General features: G+C 34.8%; 1 protein-coding gene across 1 annotated transcript in view; it reads left to right on the top strand.

The window, feature by feature from the left end:
• The first annotated feature begins 395 nt into the window (after positions 1-395).
• Positions 396-7201, top strand: part of LOC144452138 (pituitary homeobox x-like) — a 40122-nt gene continuing 33316 nt past the window's right edge. Inside the window, exon 1 of the mRNA XM_078143166.1 lies at positions 396-533. The gene's annotated coding sequence lies outside the window, so the exon portion shown is untranslated. The remainder of the gene's footprint in view (positions 534-7201) is intronic.

Below are 7201 nucleotides of genomic sequence, written 5' to 3'. Positions count from 1 at the left end.
CGTTCATCACGATACAGTATAAGGTTGGGAGGTAAATCCACACGTCTATTGCTGATGGGTACTTTATCAAGGATTTGACTGACTGCTGGTTAGTATGTGTTGGGATGTTTTACAAGATCCCATTGAATCCTAGGGAAATCATATCAATGTCGTAATTAGCGAAACTCGCAGTTTTGTCACGTTTCCAAAAAATATGGCGCAATATTGTCCGATGTCGAAAACTTAGACGAACAACTTTTGATTGCCGACACAGCTGAAAATTGATCCGGATGGATTGTTCCCGCTTGTGGTGTTATGCCAAGTATGTAACGCTCGTAGAAACATGTGGCATAGAGGGAGTAATCTATCGGTATTTGATGTCAGCGATACCCAGCGTTTGACAACGTTGAAACAACTGCAGTAGCACTGTATAGTGTCAGCTCGTAACATTTGAGATAATTTACAATTGGAGAGAACGATCGAGAGAGACGACTACACCACTCGCAAACTACGCGGATATCTACGCCCCGAACCTTTTAAAACTGGATATAACGGTAAGTCACTTTCTCAACCTTCTTAATATCATCTTTCATTTTTTAAAATTCAAAAGACAGGAACTTTAAAACTGTCCGAAGCTCGAACAAATTGATGCGAATAAACTCTCAGCACTGTCATGTCGTGTTACCTTATCAGGGGTTAAACCCGTGACCAAGTTAATGGCGGATTTACGGGTCTATTAAGGCTCACCCTGCAATGATCATGTTCGCGTGTCATAACTTTATCCGGTAATCTCTCGACAAAACCCACCACCGTTGCACAGAATGCGTACATATCGACACTAATCAATATCAATGGTTAAATAGATCAACATTTTTGAAAATAAATATTACAAGTGGTCATCAAAAAATGACGGATAAAATCTGAAAGATCTAATTATGGTCAGTATAACATCTAACTTATAAATATTAGAAAAAAATGATAACGCTATTGTGTTGGCCATCGGCCACTTTCTTTTGAGGACGAATTACTACCAGTTGTAGTTTCGACACCCGCTTTACTTCTCGTCATGAAATAAACAAAATAATTTAAAAAAAAACAATTTTTGATTTTAGACATCTATAACCATGACAACGCAAGTAAATTTTCAAACCACATTGAAAGCCACCAAAGGATTAGAACGACTTGCTGAAACTATCTCATTATTTTAAATTTGAATAAAATGAATATAATTATACATTCAACATTGAACACCGTTACTATCAGACGTTAAGTGTATGCAAATCAATTTTGAAACTTCATTTTTCAGGAATATAATTTGAAATTTTATAAAATGTGTCGCTGTCTACGATTTTTGACTGAAATATAATTGGAATTTTAAAAAAAAAAGTACATGAAAAAGACATTTTGTACTAAAAGTTTGAATAGTTTTGGCGGCAAAGTGATTTTTATCGTGCGGCTTAAAAGTGCTCAGTGTTAGGTTGATACAATATTCTAGAAAGTCCTGAAAAGAGTTTAAATAGGCAAAAACTAAATTATTATTTGTTATTAATTGATTTTTTTTACAATATTAATGAAATTAAAATAAATACTGATAATTTATTTCAAATCATATTCATTATCACATCATGATCAATCTATAACAATAACTGAAGGTTTCAAGGAAAAATTTTGATGCGATTGGAAAAAATATTGTAGCCATGAACTTTTAGTGTCGGGCAAGGTTTAGGGGTCACTGGACGAAGGACAAGGGAGAGAGAGAGAGAGAGAGAGAGAGAGAGAGAGAGAGAGAGAGAGAGAGAGAGAGAGAGAGAGAGAGAGAGAGAGAGAGAGAGAGAGAGAGAGAGAGAGAGAGAACGAAACTTTAGAAAAAGCTTAAGTAGACATTTGTAGTAAAGTAGAAAACGTACAATACAGGGGGAGAAAAATAAGGGAAAAAATGACTTGGCGTTTCATCAGACCACCTTTTATCATCGTAGTGGAAATTTAAGATCAAAAGATGTGAAATTACTGAATTACTGAAAATACTGTTATTATTATGTATTGAAACTGACAAATTAAATGCTTAAAAAGTTTGTCAACTCCAAATTGTCTTTAAAAAAAAGTCAAATTAATGATACTACGCTTCAAGAAGCTGCTGATGATGTCAGCTCGTAACTTATAAGATGTTTGTTCTAAGACGACAAAATATACACATTTTTTTCGTGATTTTTCACAAGTTAATAAATTGACCAACCATAGATTTACATATTTACGTATTCAACATTTGAAGAAAAAAAAATATAAACCTTTCCTTCAACTTTGTAATATCTAGAACTGCATCAGTCAGTCAAGTTAGTCTATCTGCTCTAACGATCAGTGTACGTTTTTTTAACTGACCACATGAAGCAAACATTACACAACTCCTCGGCTATTTAGTGAATTAGCGAACACTGTTCTATTAAATGATATTTATATACAGTCCGTTTCAAGTTACCGTTCACTGGTTCTGTTTAATACAGCCACTCAAAAACAAACAAAAAAGAAACTACACATGCTACATTTTAAGATAACAAGATTGAATAAATAGTTCCTTGCGACATTTTGTCTAAATGAAATGAACTATAAAGTGTCACCATACAGATATCAAATGCAGACGTCAAAACATTGGCGCCCGCGTGTCTGAATCTAGATGTAGTATTAAAGGGTTGATTTCATAACAGACAAAATGTAACAACAAATTGGGATCTTAAAGTGTAGAATATAAAGTTTCTTATTGGTCTCTTTGGGGTTTTACCAAACAGAACCGGTGAATAGTAATTAGAAAGTGACTGTACAATTATTGTTGCATCATGTTTACCTAACATATTTAGTGTAAGTGTATAATGTGTCATTTACATACGCAGTCGCAGTTTGGTGAGGAATGTTGTTAAAGGGGAACAACACTCCAGGAAATAAAGGTATTGTCATAAACTTTGAGTTCCAGAGAGTCATTTCATAATCTCACATCAAGAAACACCAATTGAAATTGAAATTGAAACTGTAATTGACCTTCATTCTTCTAGCAGTGGTCCAGTGTTGCTTCAGGGTTCTTAGCAGATACGTATATGTATTGGACGAACAATGAATATTCATGACTCGTGTGTTTTTTATCTTCAGATAATTAACCATGAATATTCATTGTTCATCCAATATATATGCATGCCTGCTAAGTGCCATTACTTAACAAAATTGACCTTTGAAGGAGGAAAGGAGGCGAAAGTGAGTTTAATTTTGGTGTGTCTTGGCATCGCGCTAAATTCATGTGATGTGAAATCATGAAATGACTTTCCAGAACCCAAGGTTTATGAAAATACCCGTATTTCCTGGAGTGGTGTTTCTCATTAAGTCGGATACCGTTTGATGAAACTATGTCATTTAATATCATGGTTGAGAATTGCCATACAAACTATTATATAAATTAAAACCATAATAGTTGTAATTTTGTCACATTTTTTTGTAAAGTAACACATTTCTGGTGTTTCAACGTTAGCAATTGCTGCGTGATAAATAAATCGAGGTCTTTGTGTACCAAAACCTTATACTATTTGATTATGAAAATACTGAGAGTTTACCCCTAAAAGTGTGTTTGTGTAATCTGACCGACCCTAGTTTAAGCCCCCCCCCCCCAACCCTAAAGATGTTTTGGATGCAAAAAGGGGTAACAGTTTACTGCTATTCTGAGTACATCTTCATACCTTTTCCTCATCTGTAGTCATTTAAAAAAAAATCATATTCCAGAGTGATGCAGGTCTTTTTAGACTAACAGTAGAGTCCGCATAACGTGTTCGTCTACTTAACTTATAATTGTCTTCATTTACTTCTTTTACATCTCATCAAACTTTCAAAATTGTGACCGACGGTTGAATATCTTATCTTGGTGTCAAAGTAATTTTTTTTTCATTTCATTAAAGTAAAATAGCATAAAATTTCGACCCACCTATTCTATTTTCTGAAGTCATGTTATCCATCGGAAACAAACATTTTATGTTATTTTGCCTTAGGTATATACATACATGGAAACCCTTCACACATACATTAAATGCCAAAATGGTGATAAAACTAATACCAGAATTAAGTTCTTAAACGAAATCTTCATATACAATGTAAACTATCAAAACCTATCAAATGCGAACAATTTAAAGAATTATTACGGTTTGTTGCCAACACTGAGCTTCGGAAATTTATCACTGTACTGTTTACTAAATTATAGCCGTTTGCATTCGTTTATTGATGAACATATTCTTTGTTATATTTAGTGCTTGTTTTGTTTTATTTCCATTTTGGCCATGAATTATGAATTTGTTTTATGTTTTAATTTGTAGTTTGTGGCAAATAAAATATATTATACTAGACTACTATGCTACAGTATATACAAATAATATTGTCTGTCTGTCTGTCTGTCTGTCTGTCTGTCTGTCTGTCTGTCTGTCTGTCTGTCTGTCTGTCTGTCTGTCTGTCTGTCTGTCTGTCTGTCTGTCCGTCCGTCAGTCCGTCCGCCCGCTCATCGGTCTCTCTCTCTCTCTCTCTCTCTCTCTCTTTCTCTCTCTCTCTCTTTCTCTCTCTCTCCCCCTCCCTCCCCCTCCCTCCCCCCCTCTCTCTCTCTCTCTCTCTCTCTCTCTCTCTCTCTCTCTCTCAAGCATATGGATGATTTTCAGTTCGTAGGAATAAATTCAGTTAGTAATACATCTATTTGGATTCTAATGAGATCAAATGTTGAAACATAAACTAATACAACGTTTTGTTAAAGAGGGGGTTACAATAATTAAATTTGGTACGACGTTTCCTTTAGGCGACACATGTTTCCATAACTCAAGGTTATTCAATAGCTAGCTAGCCGCGTGTCTCATTTAAAACAGATAGGATGATTTGTGAGATAAACGAACACATAACTTACAAACAAACTAACAAAGAAATGAAAACGTCACGACTCGGAGCTTGGAGAAAATAAAATAAGAATCGTCTAAAAAATATATATATATAATTAACATGATATCTTTTACTTAAATCTCTATGTATAAGACAAAACATTTAAAAAAAAAACCCTCGCTTTTTTTGACAATTCTTTATTTTTAACGAGTGCCTTTAAATGACAGGGTATTTGGGTAACGGGAGCTCTGCAGCTGTCAAGACGCTATTTTTCGGTACGAAAAGATAATTGTCAGAATACATTTAGATGTATTTCGGCTGTTGTTTGTGATGGTTGAAAACTTGTGACTTCCTTCATCAAATAAAAGGAAGTATAGCGTTTGATACAATCAATCACAAACTATTGATATAGCAATTTCATTTTTTTTTGAAAATTTAGAATGAGGCTTAGGCGTAGGATATGTCTGGGACTGTTTTAATTTTTTTGTAGAGTTTTCTTCCCGGTAGAATCCATCTCGTAACGTACCACAAGTCTTTCAGACTATATACGTAGTTCAACATAAAAAATCAAATTGACATGTGTCATTTTGTCGAATTTTTTTTCTAGATATAATTTTGACGATAAAATTCGTCAATGCAAAAACAAAAATACCCTCGCTGGTGTCTTGTTTTAGCAGCATTTATTTTACAATTAGTTTAATCCTGTGTGTGTATACTTATTAACACTAACCCTCGTTTCAACGCTTAAGGGTTTTGTTGAGATCAACATGGCATCGATAAATCACCCCAGGAGCTTAATTATAGACGAGGAAAGTCTTCATCAGCCGTTGTCTGACCAACTGGTATTTCTTTTACGGAGCTTTTAATGGATTTGGCATACGCGAGGACAGCATCGCATGTCAGAATAAATATACACTTGCGTTTTGGTGAAATCGACAACAAAATGAATGAGATCGAGTGTCGATCTCTAGTGACAACCACTTGTGGCCGTCAATCAAACCATTTTGCCAAGTATGGCCAACATGTATACAGAAGCTTGTGGTCCAGTGTGATGAACGTATAACAGTTAACATACAAGTTAGAGTAGTTTAGATTCTTGCGATGCCTAGTGCATTTTGTCGCTTGTTTTGAGACCATAATGGGGTTATGACTCCGATGACAGTTATCTGACACCTTCAACAAAGCAATCATTTGAAATTCTTAAGCGGAGATTACTCTTAAATATCAAACAGAGACAGGTGCAGGAGACGGGTAGGGTTATCAAAACCACCAACAAAGCATGCAAAGGTGTGTGAGTATGGTGGGGTTGGGGTGGGGTAGGAGAGGGGGGGGGGTAGGTGTTTGTATGTATGATTGATTAGTTAAAAAACGACTGTCTGTCTGTCTGTCTGTCTGTCTGTCTGTCCGTCCGTCCGTCCGTCCGTCCGTCCGTCTCTATCTATCTATCTATCTATCTATCTATCTATCTATCTATCTATCTATCTATCTATCTATCTATCTATCTATCTATCTATCTATCTATCTATCTATCTATCTATCTATCTATCTATCTATCTATCTATCTATCTATCTATCTATCTATCTATCTATCTATCTATCTATCTATCTATCTATCTATCTATCTATCTATCTATCTATCTATCTATCTATCTATCTATCTATCTAATCTTGTCTACCATCTATATCTGTATTTTGTATTTTTCACCTTTGTCCGTTCGACAACATCTGATTAGTCATGTCATGTAAATTGATATAACACATGATTTATTTGTGGTACAACTCTTTGATATAAAACGTGATTTATTTACAGTGTAATCTCGGGGATGTCTTCATCTTAACTATACCATACACGTCATAAAATATGGTGTTCAAAAAAAAACTCGGTAGGCCTGATTTGATTCGACTCGGATCCGACCTTTCTAAACTGTGTTTGTTAAATATTTCAAAATAGTTATGATGTATCTCTTCATTTATTAACGACAGCTTTCAGTCAATTCGCATATATTACGACCCAAAAGTACTAACTTTTGACTTTTTAGAAAAGTAACAAAATTTGATCGTAAAAAGCAACTTAAACTCAGTAACAAACAACTCTGTATAATACAAGGAGCGAGTGCGGCGTTATCTATAGCATATGTTGATTTATCTGCTAATGATGAATCATTCACGTAACACTGATCGACAATATCAGAACGTAACACGTACCTACAGACCAAGCCTCATTATCGGCAATGGAATATATTATCATTTCGGTGTAATATTAGTAGATGCATTGTGCACCGTCTTCATTTAGCATTAAAAGTCTCCAAACAGATCTGTGTAGACTTACAACAGCAGA

Source organism: Glandiceps talaboti, chromosome 22 (assembly GCF_964340395.1).
Source record: "Glandiceps talaboti chromosome 22, keGlaTala1.1, whole genome shotgun sequence".
NCBI lineage: Eukaryota > Metazoa > Hemichordata > Enteropneusta > Spengelidae > Glandiceps > Glandiceps talaboti.
This window is presented reverse-complemented; position numbering and strand designations above follow the sequence as displayed.